The following is a 22,248-nucleotide window of genomic DNA, read 5'->3' on the forward strand; positions in this document are numbered from 1 at the left end:
AACGGGCTTCTCCGGGGGTTTGGGCTTGTTAGGAAATGTTCGATGAAATCTTTTGATTAGACGAGGCGCGTGGACATATTCTGCAGGTTCCCAGGATCTTTCTTGGGGACCGTAGCCTTTCCAGTCAATCAGGTAAAATAGTTTAGATTTGGAGTTCTTGGAATCCAGGATGCTTTTGACTTCAAACTCGAGTTCTCCATCAACTAGAATAGGTTTTGGAGATGTAGTTAGTCGGGTTTGAGGTTGCACGGGTTTTAATAGAGAGACGTGGAAGACCGGATGTATCTTCATGTGAGGGGGCAAGTCCAACTTGACCGCTACTGGATTTACTATGGTAGTGATGGAATAGGGACCAAGGTATCTTGGGTTGAATGTGCGTGGTCCTTTTAGAGGTAGATATTTGGTGGATAACCAGACTTGATCTCCTACTTGATGTTGGGGGGCTTCCTTCCGATGTTGGTCTGCTCCTTTCTTGTATTGTTCTTTAGCCCTTTGAAGGTGAGAAACGGCTTCCTTAAAGGCTTGGGTGATTGTAGAATGCAGGTGGTCTACTGCTGGTGTTCCAAGATCTTGGAGTGGATCCAACTCCGAGGTTCGAGGGTGACTACCGTATAAAAGAAAAAACGGGGTCTTCCCAGTTCCCGAGTGGACAGAGTTGTTGTAGGCATATTCGGCTATCCAAAGGATATCTTTCCAAGTTTTTTCAGTTTGTTGTAGCATGCAGCGCAAATACTGTTCCAGAGTTTGATTGGTCCTCTCGGTTTGTCCGTCGGTTTGAGGGTGGTGGCTGGTCGAAAGTCTCACATCAATTTGAGCCGACCGACAGCAACTTCGCCAAAAATGAGAAATAAATTGACAACCTCGATCCGAAATTAGAACTGAAGGAAAACCGTGCAGTCGGACGATGTTTTCGAGAAATTCTCGGGCCAGAGTTGCTGCGGTTGGTAAGCCTTTGAGTGGAATGAAATGCGCCATCTTGGAGAATAGGTCCACGATTACTAGGATTGTATTGTATCCGGAGCATGGAGGTAGATCGGTGATAAAGTCCATAGAAAGCGTATGCCAAGGGCGAGGCGGGATGTCAATAGGGCGTAAGAGGCCGGCTGGTGTTTCCTTTTGACTCTTGTGTTGGGCTCATACTCCACAGGACATTATAAAGTCTCTGATATCTTTTTTCCAAGACGGCCACCAGAAGTAGCGCTTGATCTTTTCCGAGGTCTTGGTCATACCGGGATGTCCTTCCATTAAAGAATCATGATAACAAGAGATTACCTTTTTCTGTAAATCTGTGCTGGGCAGGTATAACTGTTCTTGGAAATATAATAGGTTGTCCTTCACCGTAAAGTCCTTTCCATGCAGATGCCAATTCTGTATGTCTGCTGGAGTTACCAGTAGCCTGGCTTTATCCTTAACTTCCTCTATGGATTGTGTGGCGATTACACCTAGAATTCTTTGTTCGGGAATGATAGGTACAGGTTTAGGATTGATCAAATGTTCTTCCACTCCCATCCGAGAAAGGGCATCAGCTTTACCGTTTTTTGTACCAGGTCGATAGGTAGTTATGAAGTCAAACTTGGCAAAGAATAGTGCCCAACGGAGTTGCCTAGAGGGTTGAGCTTTTGCGGTTTTCAAATATTGCAGGTTTCGGTGATCTGTAATCACAGTAACGGTGTGTCGGGCCCCCAGAAGATAATGCCGCCAAGCCTTAAAGGCGGACTTGATAGCTAGAAGTTCCTTATCAGTAATAGTGTAATTGATTTCAGGAGGCGAGAATTTGCGGGACCAAAATGCCACGGGATGCAACTGATTGGTTACTGGGTCCTTTTGTGATAGAACTGCCCCCACGGCAAGGCTCGAAGCATCAGTTTCAACGATGTAGGGGAGTTCTGGGCGAGGATGTTTTAAGATCGGTGCAGAGATAAATCTAGTCTTCAAATTCTGGAAAGCTTGTTCCGCCTCGGTAGACCATTCAAAACGTTTGTTTTTCTTTAACAAGGCGGTGATGGGCTGGACTATTCGAGAGAATTCGGGGATAAACCTGCGGTAAAAGTTAGCGAAGCCTAGCATGCTTTGAACACCTTTTACGGAGGATGGCGATGGCCATTTGAGAATTGCATCGACCTTCTTTGAATCCATACGCACTCCGCTAGGTGATAATATGAATCCCAAGAATTCAACTTCAGTCACGTTGAAAACACATTTTTCCAACTTAGCGAAAAGTTTGTGTTGACGCAATCTCTCGAGGACCATTTTCACGTGTTTCCGATGTTCAGTTTCCGATGAAGAATAAACGAGGATGTCGTCAATGTAAACAACAACACACACATCTATGAGCTCTCTGAGGACATCGTTCATAAAATATTGAAAGGCGGCCGGGGCATTGCAAAGTCCGAAGGGCATGACCTGATATTCAAATAGCCCATACTTGGTGCGGAAGGCCGTCTTCCATTCATCGCCCTCTTTTACTCGTACCAAGTGGTAGGCTCCTCTAATATCCAGCTTTGTATATATGCATGCTTTTTTGACTTGGTCCAGGAGTTCAGGGATCAAAGGTAACGGATATCTATTCTTAACGGTGATCTGGTTCAGGGCGCGATAATCTATACAAGTTCTAAGGTCCCCTTCTTTTTTTGGAACGAAGAACAAAGCTGAGGAAGCAGGGGACTTTGAAGGACGAATAAACCCATTCGCTAGGTATTGATCCAGGTATTGTCGGAGGTGAAGATTCTCAGGCTCGGTGAGGGCATAAATTCTACTACAAGGAGGAGTTGATCCAGGTATCAGGTCTATCTGGCAGTCATAAGACCTATGAGGAAGTAGAGAGTTAGCCTGATCCTTCCGGAAAACATCTTGTAATTCTAGGTATTCAGGAGGTAACTGAGGAGCCTCCGAGGAAATTGCTGACAGTGCAACACCAGGTCGAGGGTGACAAGTAGAGACACATTCTGGAAACTGAACCGTTCTTGCTCGCCAATCGATCTGAGGATTGTGCTTCTCTAACCAAGGAATTCCTAGAATAATCTGGAACTGGGGGGCCTTGATCACATCGAACACAATCTTCTCATGGTGTCCATCTTGACTTACTAGCGTCAATTCTTGGGTGGTATGAGTTACTGGTCCGGAGGCTATCTCCGTACCATCCACCGTAGTAATGACGTCCTTTACAGCCTTTGGACAAAGAGTCAGATTCATCCTCAAAACCATTTCATGATCCACATAATTGCCGATGGCACCGCTGTCGACGTAAACTTCAATCGCATGTAATCGATCCGGATGTTCAGGGCTAATGAGGACCATAGGTATCACGAAATGCGAGGTCACGGAACTGGTTTTAACGCTCGGCAAGAGGATCTCTATTCTTGTCGGGCGAGGTTGTTTCCCTGCTCAGAGTTTGTGACCCTGGTAACTGCAGCTCCTACTGCCTTCTTGGCTGGTTTCACCGGACAGTCTCGAAGAAAGTGCCCCGAGTTTCCGCAATAGAGGCATAATTGCAGCTGTTTTCTCCTTTCCCGCTCCTTTTGTGTTAGTGGTCCTTTCAGGCCCCCTATTTGCATGGGTTCCCCGGAGTCTACTCCTTTGGTAGGAGTTGGTTGTTTGGAAAATACTCGAGCATCAAACTTGGAACGATCGGCCTTCCTGTTCTGCAGTCTGTGGTCAATTTGAACGACTAAGTCAATATAGTCCGAACAGTCTTACGGGGGATTCACTACTTGGGCTAACACATCTTTGAGCTCTCCACGTAGACCTCTATAAAACAGCGTAATCCTTTTGTCCTCAGGCCATCGAGTTTCCACTATCAGTCTGTTGAAAGACGCAATATAAGCCAAACTTGATTACCCTGTCGCAATGAAAGGAGCTCATTGTCCAAGGCCTGCCCCTGTGAATGTCTTGCAAACAGTTTTTCCATACTGAGCTGAAAAGCTTGAAAATCATGGAGAACCGGATCATCTTGATTAACTAGAGGGATCGGCCAATCTGCCGCATTGCCACTAAGGTACGAAAGCACGAAAGCTACCTTAGCTTGATCAGTTGGAAAGGCTGCTGGCCGGCATAAGAAGTGCAACCGGCACTGATTAATAAATACTGCAAACCTCTTTGGGTCACCAGAAAATCGTTCGGGCGGAGCCAGAGGTACATTCCCAGGTAGGTTGATCTGCACTGGGTTCGTAGAGGATGTTGAAGGAAGATTTGCCCCTGATGCGGGTAACGGAGTTTGTCCGGCTTGTGACTGTAGCAATTGTCTAGCGAGATCGTCTGTTCGCTCCTTGGAAATAATCAGTTCCCTTCTTAGAGCATTCGTTTCCTGACAGGCTGCATGCACTTCTGCTCTTAGTTCCCCAAGTAACTGGGCTAACTGGTCGGTATCCGAGGTTTCCATAGCGCCTGGGTGGGAGTTTTGCGATGGGCTTTGCGTTCTGTAACGCTCACCTGATTCCCGCAGAGGCGCCGGTCTTGACTGTGTGAATGCCGTATCTTCAAAGGTGATGTGTAACACACGGTTGGCTCTTTGGGCTGGACCTCTGTGCACTGTATGTCTGACTCGAAGAGTAAGATGTCTTAGGTAAGTGAACACCGGGCTCTCCATCTGCCTCGGGGCAGGGTGCCGTAACCAGTTTCTTCACTGGATAAGGGTGCAGGCCTCTTGACCTCAGAGGACTGCTGTCCGTCGTTAACTGCAGGAACGGTAAGTTCTGGGCACTTCAAATGTCTTAAAAGTCTTTTGTAATGATATCTCTTGTTTTGCAGGGTTCCGGCGATGGCGGATGGCGGGCTGATGAGAGTTGAGGATCGAACCCGCGTGAGGAATAGAAGCGCCTGGAAGCACGTAAGTAAGCGCTTGTAGCCTGCTTCATGATGCGCACTAACTGTCCCTTTTATCTTGCAGGTACAAGTTCGGAGCTTTAGAGAAGCTGGAGGGTGCTGGAATACCCACTGGATTCGGCGTGGGAACGAGTAATGGCACGTGAGTAATAAAGTTGCCCAATGTCTTTAAACGCACCTTCTTTTGTCTTTCAGATGCGGGATGCAGCGCCGAAGGCCTCCGGAGCGTGCGAAGAGCTGGTAAGCTTTTGTCTTTCAGATGCCGGAATGCAGTGCGAAGACCTCCGGAGCATGCGAAGAGTAGGTAACCTTTGTCTTTCAGATGCCGGAATGCAGCGCGAGGCGTTGGTGACAGCCGATGGACCAGGTAAGAGATGCGCTGCCACTGAAGACCGTAGTGCTAACCTGTTCTTTCTTTGTCTTTACAGGTGCTGCTGAAGACTGGATTCCAGGATGGTAAGCCTTTGTTCCCTTAGGCCCAGGATCAGAAGCAGAAGACACGATGAGCGTTCTGCTGCAGAGAATGCAGAATAACGCAAAGCAAGATTCATCCATCGGGTGTGGTTTAAATAGCCTCCTGTAGTGCTTAGGTGTCTCCTTCCACAGCCACGCCTAGGTAAGAAAAGTGTTCCTGCTTTCCAGAAGAGTTCCAGTGTTCTGAACCTAGGGAGTGGCTCCTGCCCCACCCAACAGGAAAAGTAGTCCCAAACAGAAGAGGATCAGGGGTTCAACTGGCAGGTAAGTAAGCAGCATGGTCTGCTGCAGGTAAGTCCACCCAAGCATTATGAGCCCGGCGCTTCCAGCGCTGGGACTGGGCATCTTTATGAGCCTGGTGCCACTGGCGCCAGGACAGGGTCCAAAAGGTCCCAATTGGGACTGGCTGGCACTCGGAACTGGGGTTATGGGTCTGCTTCCAAGGGAGTCGGGCAAGTCCTGATCTTTTGGAAGCAGAGATCATGACAACAGACCGCTTCTCAACAGACAACATCAGATTTGCTTTTCCATTCCTTTCACTGTCTTTTTTTGAGTATTTTGTGCCTTGTTTCTGTGCTCTGGTCAGTTACCTTTGTTGCGTGTAGCCTGTGCAAACAGATACTAGTACCATTACTATCATTTTTTTTCTCCACATAATGGCAACATTACAGCCCTACCAGTATGAGCCGGAGTATTCCGAGGAGGAATTACTAGAAAGAGAAAGATGCTCAAACGATGGGGTTTCAGACGACAGTTGGGAGGACGATTCAACAGATCAAGAGCCTGAGCCTAGTCGCATGGACAGCGTTTCCACCTGGTTTACCTGCAATCGTGTGTGCCAATGCCAACCGAGGAGGAGAACAAGTGCTGCCGCCGAGAAAACTCTGGATGCTTGTCCTACATATCGGAGGCGAGACACGGCCGCAATGAGTTACCAAGCTGCCAAACTTCAGGGCAACCTGCCTCACACGGACCGTGTTGAGGATTATGATGGTGCTTATGCACGGACTTCGTGCAACAGTTCGCCCTCGCAATCCAAGCAACGAGTAAGTCTACTCTAGTTGTGATGTCACTTATGCCACTACCATTTCATGGTTGTCTCCTATATTGTCGTAACTTTGATCTATCATTGCCAAACGATTGCAGTCTTGCAATTCTATACATCACTCTAGAATTGGGGAAATCATAGTGGTCTCCTTATGTTTATGTCATGCACAGCCGTGAAGAAATATTTCTTTTTGCTCCAAATGTAATAGAATAAATAGACCTTCAATACTGTACATTGTCTAAGTACCATTTGTACTGGCAACAATGCCATTGTATACAAGAATTGTCATTGGCAACTAAGGTTTAATATACTTACCTTGTTAATTTAAAAACAGTTTGTATCTTTCTTTTTCACAGATGGTACAGGGTGGTGGCCTATCGTTCCTTTACATGGAGGCTTCATGGGAGGCTTGGACACTGCGTTCGATGAGTAATACCCGCCTGGGTCGTTGGTGCCATTAGAGAAACTTTCCCGAGTGACAGCGGTCAGTACAGGGGATTTTCCCTCACTGGGCTGCAACCAGAACTTTATAATGTGTAGTACATTTGTTCAATCAAAATCATTAACAAAATAAAACACAACAGAATTATCTTCAATGCATGTTTCAATTTTTCAGTGATTCAAGTTTGGCCATTCAGCAGTGTTCTGGCTCATTCCTGCACGCCTCATGCCAATCCACCCAACCCGCCCCATTATAAAAGTTAGTTTGCGCCAGTGGATGTGCGCTGCCAAAGGGGGCTGGCAGGGGTGGGAATGGCCAAGGTACCAAACACCATGTACACTTCAAAGGTATCTTACGCTAATGGGTCAATGTTCACATGGTATAGCCAGACACTGTGTCTCCGGGCCAGAACCCCTGAAGCAGGCCGTACACCTACAATCCACATAAGTGTGTCTCCATCTAGCAGTGTTCTGGGCCTTTCCCGCACGCCTCATGCCCATCCACCCCCCGCCCCATTATCAAAGACAGTTCGCACCAGTGGATATGCGCTGCCAAAGGGGGCTGGCAGGGGTGGGTACGGCCAAGGTGCCAAACACCATGTACACTTCAAAGGTATCTTACGCGCATGGGTCAATGTTCACATGGCATAGCCAGACACGGTGTCTCCGGGCCGGAACCCCTGAAGCAGGCGGTGCATCTACAATCTACATAAGTGTGTCTCCATTCAGCAGTGATCCAGGCCTTTTCCACTCGCCTCATGCCCATCCACCACCCCCCGCCCCACTATCAAAGGCAGTTCGCACCAGTGAATGTGTGCTGCCAAAGGGAGCTGGCAGGGGTGGGAACGGCCAAGGTGCCAAACACTATGTACACTTCAAAGGTATCTTACGCCCAGGGCCCATTGTACAGATGGACTAGCTAGACCACGTGTCTCCAGGAATGCTCCCCTGATACAGGCCGTGCCCCTGCTATCCACATAAGCCCACGCCATATACACTTCGTTCATTCACATACACACCCTCTTTTCTAATTCTTTATAAACCACTTCATATTTAACATGAGAACATCTTAGAGCACTGCAAGTCAACTCGTGAAGGTGCTACCTGTGAACCTCTGTGACCACTGCGAGTCAGCTCATTGTTGTGCTACCTGTGGACATTTCCCTGTTCTCCTGCACTAAGTACCCTGCTTGCAGAATCTAACTGTTTGTTGGTCAAGGTAAGGGCAGGTCAGCTAATCATATCTCCTTGATCTCTAAATTTCTATCTATTTCAAACACATGTACCCAGTAGTGTTATGTTCATTCATCTCATAGCCATTGGCTTTATTTTAATTTATTGTGTTATCGATATATATCAATTGTCATCAGTGTCAATTGGCATCGAATTGCATCCTTCGTGGACCGTGTCTATAAGCATGTTTCCTTTTGATGCACGATAGTACATTCAAGGAACGAGTAACATGTTATGATTTTCGTCAAATCAACAAATTGTTTATGAACGTTATCCTATAATACAGATGGTCACGCTACACTGGTTTTGCTTCGATGATCAAATTATAGCTTGCATAGAAGAAAAGTGTGGTATAATTACTTCTTTCTCACGCTTTTATTCAAAGTAAATTTTGAATATTGTTGACCTTTTTTTAGAGAATTTCCAACAATGCCTGCATGTAGTGTTCTCGGTTGCCCAAGACCCAATGTTCACATGGCATAGCCAGACTTACCTAAGGTGAGAGCGTTAACCTTCGGGGTCCTACAGGAGAAGAGAAAGGGAAGAAGAGAGAGACATTCAATAACCCAGTTCATTAATCCCATATTTTCTATCTGCAGACATCTTACCCTTCGAGTCAAACATACAGTGCACAGAGGTCCAGCCCAAAGAGCCCAAAGAGCCAGCCGTGTGTTACACATCACCTTTGAAGATATGGTATACACAAATCAGAAGGCACTACAATGCATGCATTCCCGAGGAATATAGATTGAATAAGAGAATGGGTCAGACATTGCGGATTTGCACTGGAAGAGCTTGAAAGTAGAGCCCATAAAGTCTTGGAGGACACAAGGGGTGACCAATACCGCATCTGCAGCCTGCACTTTGCCATGAATATGTACGACCAATCTAAGTGCACAAAGAAGAATCTACTAAGAACGACTTGCAAATTGCTCCCAAATGCAATTCCGACTCTTTTCATGCATAGGCTGCCTCATGGGAGTCACAGTTCTGGATTTAGCTGTAGCTCTTGGGGTAGAGAACAGGTAACTAAATGGACGGATTGGTGTTTTAGGTGTAAATGTCCCTTATAATACTTATTCACAAGATTGTATTGTTTTATAACTGAACCCCATTTTGCTAAACATGTGTCCTTGGTTTCAGGAGCATCATAGAACATTATGTATGGGCATAGATAACTATGCTATAGTGCCCTTTGCAATAAGCATATTGTTTCTCTTTACATGCCAATTTTTAAGATTACCATTTCTAAATCAAATCACATTTTTCCTTTACAACTCCATGACTATGCACTGAATATGAAGGAGCAAGATTCTGCATCCATGTCATGCCTGGTGTCAACAACAACCTTGAGCGCATATCAGATAGTCTTATTTAGTTATGCAGTTCCAGGATTGTTTTATGCATGGAATTTGAGAAAATATTATCATATTTACGTATCGTGTCGTTCATTTACACAATGTTTCATTCATGGTTTTTTATTGATATGTACCATTGTCTGAGTCAAATTGTGTGTGTTCAGTTCACATTTTTTCATCCATACTAAAAAAAAGTACTGTGTTACAGGGAGATGCTGATACTTCAACTACAATCACATCATCCCTCCTAGTTGATCAGGAGCAAGAGGTATGCGTACTGACAGTTCCCTCGAATGAAAGAAAGTAGGTCCCATATCTAATACTATTAGACAGTGACAGTATTATAAACAAGCAGCTTTTACAAATTGCTTGAGTGCAACATTTCAATCGGTCTGTTTCGCACAGTCATCCTTGATCGAGTAAACTATCCATCAATCAGCTGAAAATCAAAATGTATATTTTGACTAAATTACGTGTACGAGGGTATCTGGGTAAGGCATGTGTGCGATGGAATAATTTGATTTCAAATACGAATTATTTATTTTTAATGGATACTCTTTTCTAGGGATGTATACAAGATCTGGACATGGAAGAGGAGGCACGTGGATCTGAGTCGGTGGACCAGCTTGCTGGTGCTGTCGTTACAGTAAAAAAGAAGGTTTCACAGAAAGGCAAGAAAGGCACGGTAAGTTACAAATAATTTCATTTTCAAACAGTGTTTTGTTCTGGTGCCTTCATAACATGCTTTTTTTTTAATCTAAGTTGTCCAATACTGTATATTGGATTTACATTGAACATGTTTTTCAAACCTGTCTTCTAGTTGCCCGATGGTGTACGAACTATGCAGACACAGAGAGTGACAGAAATCAGAGATGCTGCTTGCCAAACTGATTTCACCATGGAGCAACTATTATTTGAGGTGCAGCGTGTTCAAATCAATAAGCAGACTCGAGATGCTTTTGCCCAATGGCCAGAAAATGAATTTAATGTGACCGGTGAAGCCAGCAAAGTGTTGTTGGAACATTGCTACAATGCGACTGCTCCACCAGATGAAGATGAAACTGAATGGCCCTCATTACGACCCTGGCGGAAAGTGACTGACCGGACCGCCACAGCGTAAATAGCGTTTCCGCCATTGCACGATGGAGCAAAGTGCGGCCCATTCCGACCCATCGGGCACGAGCACCACGGCATGGCGGAAGTGCAAAGTCCGCGATGGCGGAAATGACCCCAAAACGGCCCACACCGCCGCCGTACGGCGCCCTAGGTGCAATACCGCCACCCATCACAGCGGACACCGCAGTGTGCGCCTACCGGAAAGTACGGTGACCGGAAATATACGGAAACGGAAGTTAAAACATGGGCCCGGAACGGGAAACATCCCGCCGTACACCTATAAAACCACTAAAACCACACAACCACTAAAAACACTACCCAGAGACACACCCCAACCCGTCATCCACCCTAGCGAAACCAAGAAAAATGGGAAAAGTAGCGAAGAAAGCGTGCGACCGCAAGCGGCAGGTCCACTTCTCCCGTGAGGAACTCACCGTGCTAACAGAGACCCTCCAGGAGAATGCTGCCGTCGTCTTCTCCACGCAAATGACCAGGACGGCACTTGCAAACAAGAAGGCCATATGGGCTCTGGTGGCACAGCGGGTAAGTGCGGTGGGGACCGCACCCCGCACCCCACAGCAATGCCGAAAACGATGGGACGACCTGCGGATACGCGTCCGCAGCATACTCTCTGCCAACCGCAACATTGCCACAGCCACCGGGGGAGGTCCTGAATCACCCATCAAGTTGACCCCCTGGGAAGAAATCTGTGCCTCCACCATCGGAATGGAGAGCATAGAGGGAGTCGGAGGGATGGAGAAAGGAGTGCAGACATCCGAAGATTCAGGTAGGTGGGCCAAATAAAACAATGCCAAATCCACAAAGTCCATCCATGTGAAGTACCATGTGTCCACATAGTGCAACAGAAACACATGTCGAGGAGAACGTCCACACACATCGGCCTGATAGCGCACGTTAAAACCCACAATAAATACATAAATAATTAAAAACCCCTAAAAAACGCACTACACGTGCAGCAGGCACACCCTAACTGCAGGCTGCCAAACAACTGCACCCTCACTCCACACACAAATGAAAGCACCTCCAAGGCCCCGACCCAAATCACCCTCAGGTACCACCCCAATGCATGTGATACAATGCCATTCCAATTCCCACAGACCCATCAATAACCCTCGCCCTCCTTTACTCCACCACAGGGTCCGATCCAAACGACGAGCATCAGGACACCCCTACCAGCACACCTGCAAAGAGGGCCAAGACCAACGGCCAAAGACCCTCCACCTCAGCTGCACGCATCAAGACACGGCAGCAGCACAAATCAGGTGGCAGCACAGAGGAGGGAACATCAACAGGCACCCCAGCAGCCAGCATGCCCACACCACCACAGGTCCCCCCAACGGATGCCACAGAAGGCACTGCCTCTGGTGGCAGCAGCACCATAGGTGACACCCCATTGATGGCAGCATGCTCCGACACAGAAGACGGGGATGTCGAAGTCAGATCCATCCATGACCTGTCCCAATCCCCCTGTCTGTCCCATCCCGTACAACATGAGGATACCACGCAGGGGCACCCACAAGACGACGACTGGCCATCCCCCACAAGCCCTGTGGCAAGGCAACATGAGGACAACAGCCCCTCTGTGACACCCCCGCAAATGGCCATGGCCCAGCAGAGGCAACAGTCCCTCGACCAGTTAATCGTGCAACAGCAGCAACTGGCCACGCTCCTCAAGGACCATGCCGATGAATGTGGGGGCACTAAGGCAGACATAGAAACATCAACTGAGACACTTAGGGCAGAAATGGAGAGAAGTACAGAGACACTAAGGGCACAAATGGAGAGTAGCACCGAGAGCTTGAGAGTACAAATGGAGAGTAGCACCGAGAGCCTGAGAGTACAAATGGAGAGAAGCACCGAGAGCCTGAGGGGGGAACTGCATGCGACGTCCAAAGACGTATGTGCCGAACTTGCCGCAGTGCGCCGTGTGCTCACTGAGCTCTCGCAAACCCTTAGGGACATGCATGGACGTGAGCAGGCAGAGACATCATCCGTTGCAAGTTCCGTCCAGGGCAGCCCCCAACGTAGATCTGGGAGGAACCTGCGCTCCACAGGCAGGGGTGCCCCTGATACCCGCAGAGGGGGCTTGCAATAGCGACTGCCCACTGACAATGAGCATCTTTGGACACTGGTGTTCGGGGGGGAGGTAGGAGGGTGGAGGGGGTGTGTTGGGCTCACTTGGGTGGCGGGTCGATAGGGTGTTCAACATGATATCACATATGCCATAAACAGTGCACGATCAACCAATGAGATGTGTGGACATTGATCTTTGTGTACTAGGCCATCATAGGCGTACAGTCCATATTGTGCATGTCCCAGACACACACAGTGCCACGAGTCCCGTGTCCATGTATCAGCCACCAGGCGTGAGTGCTAGAAGCATACATCAATGAGATGCTGACGAATGTCACGGCCCTCCGGTGCCTCGCAGACTCCTTGAGGTGCTGCCACATCCCCACCCTCATCATGACCATCATCAGGTGCTTGCAGTTCTGCGTCAGGGGGCATGGGCACATTTCTACGTACGCACATGTTGTGGAGCATGACACATGCCATCACCATCTTTGCAACCTTCTCATGGCGGTACAGGAGTGCCCCGCCAGACCTGCTGAGGCAGCGGAAACGACCCTTCAGTAGGCCGAATGCCTGTTCGATGACTACACGGGTACGTGAGTGGGCATGGTTGTAGTCCTCCTCATGCTGGTCCCGTGGGTTCCGGACTGGTGTGAGGAGCCATCTCTTCAGTGGATATCCAGCATCACCTGTATGTGGACGATAAACGTATGATGTGGAATGCCATTGCTCCGTACGCACACCCCCCGCCCCCCTTCCTGCCAGGTCATTGCCGAATCACATACCCCACATTATCATGCATGTAATGTGACTCACCGAGTAGCCAGGATCTGTTCCCTGCGTGTCGCTCCATGTAGCGTGGTATTGTAGAGTTCCTCAAGACCATAGAATCATGGGTTGATCCAGGGAATCGGGCACAACAATGTGTAATGATCCTGTTGGAGTCACACACCATTTGTACATTCAGAGAATGAAATTGTTTTCGGTTGCGGTACTGGGCCTCCATGGCATGTGGGACGACCAATTCCACATGGGTGCAGTCGATGGCACCAATGCAACCCGGTATGCCGGCAAGTGCATGGAATCCCACTTTTGTGTTGGTAATTTCCTGCTCCGAGCGTGGTAGGGAGATGTAGTCGTCTGCGTGCTGCAGGAGGGCATCGAGCACTTGCAATAGTGTCCGTGAGAACAGTGGCTGAGAAATGCCATGCAACTGTCCGACTGTGTGCTGGTAGGTGCCTGTGGCCAGGAAGTGGAGTACAGACACCACCTTCAGTAGGGGTGGGATGGCGGTTGGGCTATCTATCATGCTGACAAGGTCAGCCTGTGTCATGTCCACAATGGCGGCTATGGTGTCCCGGTCCAGACGGTAGAGGGTGTGGATCTGCTCATCAGTGAGGTTGAACGGATGTGCTCGGAGGCGTGGGATTGCGGGCTGCCTGCGTGGTGGTAGTGGCTGTGCTGGCGGCCCTTGCTGGCCCTGCCTTGCCCTCCTCATCCTCCTGCGTCTCCTCCGTGCGGCCGGTTGTAGTTGGTGTTCGTCTTCTTCTTGGAGTTGGAGTACTTGCAGTGCTATCATGTCCCCCAGGGCCAACATCGCGAGTCCTGCCGGTAGCATTTCGGTGTGGTTGTGGGAGGAGACTGGGTGTGCAATTTATGTGTTTTCAGGCTGTATGGCCTCCACCTGTGGTGATTCATTCCACCTGTGCAAACTGCTCTCCCCTTTGGCCGAGCACGTCCCGCACACAACGCTGCAACTCGGGGAATGGCATCTTGCTATTGCAATCATGTATTTGTACCCGATGGCCGTGTAACATTGGTTGATATGTTCATTCTGCTGTGGTCCCATTGTTTCACATTCTATCTGTGCAGTCGCGAACAGACTTGTGAAGGGTCAGTGGAACGTAGTACTCGAGTAACGGTGGACCCTCATGCATCACTGTACCGAGTTGCAACGACGGGCGGGGCGTCCCATTTGTGGGTGAAGGCAGTTGCCATTTTCACACACAGCCGCACTCGATGGATTAATTAGTGATTCCAAACGGCCACAGATGCCTCTTCGACGTGATGTTGCAAATGAGGAATTCGAAGGGCGGCGCTTTCGGTTTTCAGCTAGCGGCGAGGAAATGCCCACAGGTCTGACTGCAAATATAACGTACTATTGTTCAATGTCCTTGGGACAGGGGCCATGGCGAGGATGCAATGATTGATATGAATGGTTTGGGATGCGCAATGCCGACGTGGGCGATGAGGCCGGACGTTCCCAAATACATGTTACTTCACTACACTGGAATTACGGGCTGGGGCACTGTGGATTTTGCAGGCTGCATAACGCACAGACTCAATGGATATTTCTAATGTTATGTGAGTAAATATTCAGGCGTTTTAATCCCGGGATGAGGGAATGATGAATGGATGCATGGGCAGGTGATTTGATACAGAGTTTGCCATGTACAGGGCTTCTTGGGATCTATCCGCCTCCCCTACGCTATGTGATGCAGGGCTGCCATAGTGGGACCATCGTCTATCTGGCCTTGTTGAGCCCTCCCTGTCTCGACGCGCCCTCAGACACTTGTGTCCATGCACGTTACCAATCCCATCTGATGGATTCTGTTTTGACAGACGCATGCACAGGTACACTCGTTTGTGATGGTGTTTACACCTCGATATAGATAGTTATGAGTCGCAAGTGGTTTTTGGGTGGTGATGAACCTTTGGAGTGGGCTAGCATGCATATGGCTGTGGATTTAGTGTGATCATTGAAGTGAGTTGTTGGAATGTAGTTCTGATGGCCATTCTGTTCTTTTTCTTTTCTTTTGGTTGACAGGTATCTCCTCCCCTTTTGCCACTGCCATCTGTATGCCACTCCTGCAGATGGGTTTTACTCCCGACACCTGCTGCTTCGTGTTAATCAGTGGAGCAGCATTACGATCTTATGGGACGATCGCCAATGGGCCACATGCCCTTACGCAGTACTGGTGGCTCGGAGCAACATTTCGGCCTTTCAGCTGGACTAGTGCCTCCCCATTGGGACGGCCCTGCGGTTCTGTGCGCTTCCATGTTGCCTTTTCGTACGTGAATGTGGCTCTGTGTACCATGATGGAACAGGGCGTCACACAAGTAGTGGCTGGTCATTTCTTGCGGATGCAGCCCACAATGGTGAAATGTGTTTTGGAGTTCATGGCCTGATGGCTGTATGGGCTTGATGATTTTGTTGTGCATTAAATTTCTATTCTGATTTGGCCCGTGTAGCGTTCTTCTTTGCAAGTGATGTGGCATATTCCTATTTGGGGAGCGATGTATTGTGAGGAGATCTGCATTGGGTTCCAGCTTCGGAGTTTAGTTGCGTGGTACTGTACTGGGCGCGTTTGCCTACGAAGCCCGTGAGGTCAGGGATGGGGGCTGCCAATATGACTGTTTGAATGTTGTCATGCTCAGGGGCGGGGGATTGGGTTTTGTGTAACAGATGCCGGTCAGCCAGGTGGACTGGTCATAGTCGCACCGAGCGCTATTCGATGGCGGTATTGCATTTCCGCTATCGTTTTTCGATTTCCGCCAGGGTCGTAATGAGGGCCAATGTAATGAAGGTGCTTTTGAATTAGTCGCGGACCACATGACACAATCAACACCTGCCAAACAAGGGCCACCCAAAAACCAATCGACATTGATGTTTTCTCCGATTCATGTTCAAGTAACAGACGCTAAAATGACAGAGAGTGAAGCATCAATACAATTGACCTAGGAACTAGACCGAGATCCGAAGCTGGAACCCAATGCAGATCTCCTCACAATACATCGCTCCCCAAATAGGAATATGCCACATCACTTGCAAAGAAGAACGCTACACGGGCCAAATCAGAATAGAAATTTAATGCACAACAAAATCACCAAGCCCATACAGCCATCAGGCCATGAACTCCAAAACACATTTCACCATTGTGGGCTGCATCCGCAAGAAATGACCAGCCACTACTTGTGTGACGCCCTGTTCCATCATGGTACACAGAGCCACATTCACGTACGAAAAGGCAACATGGAAGCGCACAGAACCGCAGGGCCGTCCCAATGGGGAGGCACTAGTCCAGCTGAAAGGCCGAAATGTTGCTCCGAGCCACCAGTACTGCGTAAGGGCATGTGGCCCATTGGCGATCGTCCCATAAGATCGTAATGCTGCTCCACTGATTAACACGAAGCAGCAGGTGTCGGGAGTAAAACCCATCTGCAGGAGTGGCATACAGATGGCAGTGGCAAAAGGGGAGGAGATACCTGTCAACCAAAAGAAAAGAAAAAGAACAGAATGGCCATCAGAACTACATTCCAACAACTCACTTCAATGATCACACTAAATCCACAGCCATATGCATGCTAGCCCACTCCAAAGGTTCATCACCACCCAAAAACCACTTGCGACTCATAACTATCTATATCGAGGTGTAAACACCATCACAAACGAGTGTACCTGTGCATGCGTCTGTCAAAACAGAATCCATCAGATGGGATTGGTAACGTGCATGGACACAAGTGTCTGAGGGCGCGTCGAGACAGGGAGGGCTCAACAAGGCCAGATAGACGATGGTCCCACTATGGCAGCCCTGCATCACATAGCGTAGGGGAGGCGGATAGATCCTAAGAAGCCCTGTACATGGCAAACTCTGTATCAAATCACCTGCCCATGCATCCATTCATCATTCCCTCATCCCGGGATTAAAACGCCTGAATATTTACTCACATAACATTAGAAATATCCATTGAGTCTGTGCGTTATGCAGCCTGCAAAATCCACAGTGCCCCAGCCCGTAATTCCAGTGTAGTGAAGTAACATGTATTTGGGAACGTCCGGCCTCATCGCCCACGTCGGCATTGCGCATCCCAAACCATTCATATCAATCATTGCATCCTCGCCATGGCCCCTGTCCCAAGGACATTGAACAATAGTACGTTATATTTGCAGTCAGACCTGTGGGCATTTCCTCGCCGCTAGCTGAAAACCGAAAGCGCCGCCCTTCGAATTCCTCATTTGCAACATCACGTCGAAGAGGCATCTGTGGCTGTTTGGAATCACTAATTAATCCATCGAGTGCGGCTGTGTGTGAAAATGGCAACTGCCTTCACCCACAAATGGGACGCCCCGCCCGTCGTTGCAACTCGGTACAGTGATGCATGAGGGTCCACCGTTACTCGAGTACTACGTTCCACTGACCCTTCACAAGTCTGTTCGCGACTGCACAGATAGAATGTGAAACAATGGGACCACAGCAGAATGAACATATCAACCAATGTTACAGGGCCATCGGGTACAAATACATGATTGCAATAGCAAGATGCCATTCCCCGAATTGCAGCGTTGTGTGCGGGACGTGCTCGGCCAAAGGGGAGAGCAGTTTGCACAGGTGGAATGAATCACCACAGGTGGAGGCCATACAGCCTGAAAACACATAAATTGCACACCCAGTCTCCTCCCACAACCACACCGAAATGCTACCGGCAGGACTCGCGATGTTGGCCCTGGGGGACATGATAGCACTGCAAGTACTCCAACTCCAAGAAGAAGACGAACACCAACTACAACCGGCCGCACGGAGGAGACGCAGGAGGAGGAGGAGGGCAAGGCAGGGCCAGCAAGGGCCGCCAGCACAGCCACTACCACCACGCAGGCAGCCCGCAATCCCACGCCTCCGAGCACATCCGTTCAACCTCACTGATGAGCAGATCCACACCCTCTACCGTCTGGACCGGGACACCATAGCCGCCATTGTGGACATGACACAGGCTGACCTTGTCAGCATGATAGATAGCCCAACCGCCATCCCACCCCTACTGAAGGTGGTGTCTGTACTCCACTTCCTGGCCACAGGCACCTACCAGCACACAGTCGGACAGTTGCATGGCATTTCTCAGCCACTGTTCTCACGGACACTATTGCAAGTGCTCGATGCCCTCCTGCAGCACGCAGACGACTACATCTCCCTACCACGCTCGGAGCAGGAAATTACCAACACAAAAGTGGGATTCCATGCACTTGCCGGCATACCGGGTTGCATTGGTGCCATCGACTGCACCCATGTGGAATTGGTCGTCCCACATGCCATGGAGGCCCAGTACCGCAACCGAAAACAATTTCATTCTCTGAATGTACAAATGGTGTGTGACTCCAACAGGATCATTACACATTGTTGTGCCCGATTCCCTGGATCAACCCATGATTCTATGGTCTTGAGGAACTCTACAATACCACGCTACATGGAGCGACACGCAGGGAACAGATCCTGGCTACTCGGTGAGTCACATTACATGCATGATAATGTGGGGTATGTGATTCGGCAATGACCTGGCAGGAAGGGGGGGGGGGGTGCGTACGGAGCAATGGCATTCCACATCATACGTTTATCGTCCACATACAGGTGATGCTGGATATCCACTGAAGAGATGGCTCCTCACACCAGTCCGGAACCCACGGGACCAGCATGAGGAGGACTACAACCATGCCCACTCACGTACCCGTGTAGTCATCGAACAGGCATTCGGCCTACTGAAGGGTCGTTTCCGCTGCCTCAGCAGGTCTGGCGGGGCACTCCTGTACCGCCATGAGAAGGTTGCAAAGATGGTGATGGCATGTGTCATGCTCCACAACATGTGCGTACGTAGAAATGTGCCCATGCCCCCTGACGCAGAACTGCAAGCACCTGATGATGGTCATGATGAGGGTGGGGATGTGGCAGCACCTCAAGGAGTCTGCGAGGCACCGGAGGGCCGTGACATTCGTCAGCATCTCATTGATGTATGCTTCTAGCACTCACGCCTGGTGGCTGATACATGGACACGGGACTCGTGGCACTGTGTGTGTCTGGGACATGCACAATATGGACTGTACGCCTATGATGGCCTAGTACACAAAGATCAATGTCCACACATCTCATTGGTTGATCGTGCACTGTTTATGGCATATGTGATATCATGTTGAACACCCTATCGACCCGCCACCCAAGTGAGCCCAACACACCCCCTCCACCCTCCTACCTCCCCCCCGAACACCAGTGTCCAAAGATGCTCATTGTCAGTGGGCAGTCGCTATTGCAAGCCCCCTCTGCGGGTATCAGGGGCACCCCTGCCTGTGGAGCGCAGGTTCCTCCCAGATCTACGTTGGGGGCTGCCCTGGACGGAACTTGCAACGGATGATATCTCTGCCTGCTCACGTCCATGCATGTCCCTAAGGGTTTGCGAGAGCTCAGTGAGCACACGGCGCACTGCGGCAAGTTCGGCACATAGGTCTTTGGACGTCGCATGCAGTTCCCCCCTCAGGCTCTCGGTGCTTCTCTCCATTTGTACTCTCAGGCTCTCGGTGCTACTCTCCATTTGTACTCTCAGGCTCTCGGTGCTACTCTCCATTTGTGCCCTTAGTGTCTCTGTACTTCTCTCCATTTCTGCCCTAAGTGTCTCAGTTGATGTTTCTATGTCTGCCTTAGTGCCCCCACATTCATCGGCATGGTCCTTGAGGAGCGTGGCCAGTTGCTGCTGTTGCACGATTAACTGGTCGAGGGACTGTTGCCTCTGCTGGGCCATGGCCATTTGCGGGGGTGTCACAGAGGGGCTGTTGTCCTCATGTTGCCTTGCCACAGGGCTTGTGGGGGATGGCCAGTCGTCGTCTTGTGGGTGCCCCTGCGTGGTATCCTCATGTTGTACGGGATGGGACAGATAGGGGGATTGGGACAGGTCATGGATGGATCTGACTTCGACATCCCCGTCTTCTGTGTCGGAGCATGCTGCCATCAATGGGGTGTCACCTATGGTGCTGCTGCCACCAGAGGCAGTGCCTTCTGTGGCCTCCGTTGGGGGGACCTGTGGTGGTGGTGGTGTGGGCATGCTGGCTGCTGGGGTGCCTGTTGATGTTCCCTCCTCTGTGCTGCCACCTGATTTGTGCTGCTGCCGTGTCTTGATGCGTGCAGCTGAGGTGGAGGGTCTTTGGCCGTTGGTCTTGGCCCTCTTTGCAGGTGTGCTGGTAGGGGTGTCCTGATGCTCGTCGTTTGGATCGGACCCTGTGGTGGAGTAAAGGAGGGCGAGGGTTATTGATGGGTCTGTGGGAATTGGAATGGCATTGTATCACATGCATTGGGGTGGTACCTGAGGGTGATTTGGGTCGGGGCCTTGGAGGTGCTTTCATTTGTGTGTGGAGTGAGGGTGCAGTTGTTTGGCAGCCTGCAGTTAGGGTGTGCCTGCTGCACGTGTAGTGCATTTTTTAGGGGTTTTTAATTATTTATGTATTTATTGTGGGTTTTAACGTGCGCTATCAGGCCGATGTGTGTGGACGTTCTCCTGGACATGTGTTTCTGTTGCACTATGTGGACACATGGTACTTCACATGGATGGACTTTGTGGATTTGGCATTGTTTTATTTGGCCCACCTACCTGAATCTTCGGATGTCTGCACTCCTTTCTCCATCCCTCCGACTCCCTCTATGCTCTCCATTCCGATGGTGGAGGCACAGATTTCTTCCCAGGGGGTCAACTTGATGGGTGATTCAGGACCTCCCCCGGTGGCTGTGGCAATGTTGCGGTTGGCAGAGAGTATGCTGCGGACGCGTATCCGCAGGTCGTCCCATCGCTTTCGGCATTGCTGTGGGGTGCGGGGTGCGGTCCCCACCGCACTTACCCGCTGTGCCACCAGAGCCCATATGGCCTTCTTGTTTGCAAGTGCCGTCCTGGTCATTTGCGTGGAGAAGACGACGGCAGCATTCTCCTGGAGGGTCTCTGTTAGCACGGTGAGTTCCTCACGGGAGAAGTGGACCTGCCGCTTGCGGTCGCACGCTTTCTTCGCTACTTTTCCCATTTTTCTTGGTTTCGCTAGGGTGGATGACGGGTTGGGGTGTGTCTCTGGGTAGTGTTTTTAGTGGTTGTGTGGTTTTAGTGGTTTTATAGGTGTACGGCGGGATGTTTCCCGTTCCGGGCCCATGTTTTAACTTCCGTTTCCGTATATTTCCGGTCACCGTACTTTCCGGTAGGCGCACACTGCGGTGTCCGCTGTGATGGGTGGCGGTATTGCACCTAGGGCGCCGTACGGCGGCGGTGTGGGCCGTTTTGGGGTCATTTCCGCCATCGCGGACTTTGCACTTCCGCCATGCCGTGGTGCTCGTGCCCGATGGGTCGGAATGGGCCGCACTTTGCTCCATCGTGCAATGGCGGAAACGCTATTTACGCTGTGGCGGTCCGGTCAGTCACTTTCCGCCAGGGTCGTAATGAGGGCCATTATTGTATTCGACAGCTGCTTGATGGAGATTAGAATGATGCTGAAATGTGTGCATTCAGTGAGAGGGGAAGTATGTGGGAAGCCATTGGTGAATGTGACTCGTGTATCACAAGGCAGTAACCTCAAAATATATGCCTCCTGTGAAATGCTACATGAAAAATGTCCATGGTCCGCTCAACCAATGCTGGGGAAACTGCCAGCTGGGAATCTACTGTGTGCTGCTGCTTTACTTTTCAGTGGGTATAGTTTCAGTAAGTTGTCCAGTTTCTGTGAATTTGTGGGACTCCATTTCATTTCTAAAACGCAATACTATAAATATCAACGTCAATATCTATTCCCTGCCATTAGTGAAGCTTGGAAAATTGAACAAATGTCTATTCAAAATACATTCTCCGAAAATCGGTTCAGGCCATCTGCAATGG

This window comes from Ambystoma mexicanum, chromosome 6p (genome assembly GCF_040938575.1).
Source record: "Ambystoma mexicanum isolate Mex_15411 chromosome 6p, UKY_AmexF1_1, whole genome shotgun sequence".
In the NCBI taxonomy this organism is placed as follows: domain Eukaryota; kingdom Metazoa; phylum Chordata; class Amphibia; order Caudata; family Ambystomatidae; genus Ambystoma; species Ambystoma mexicanum.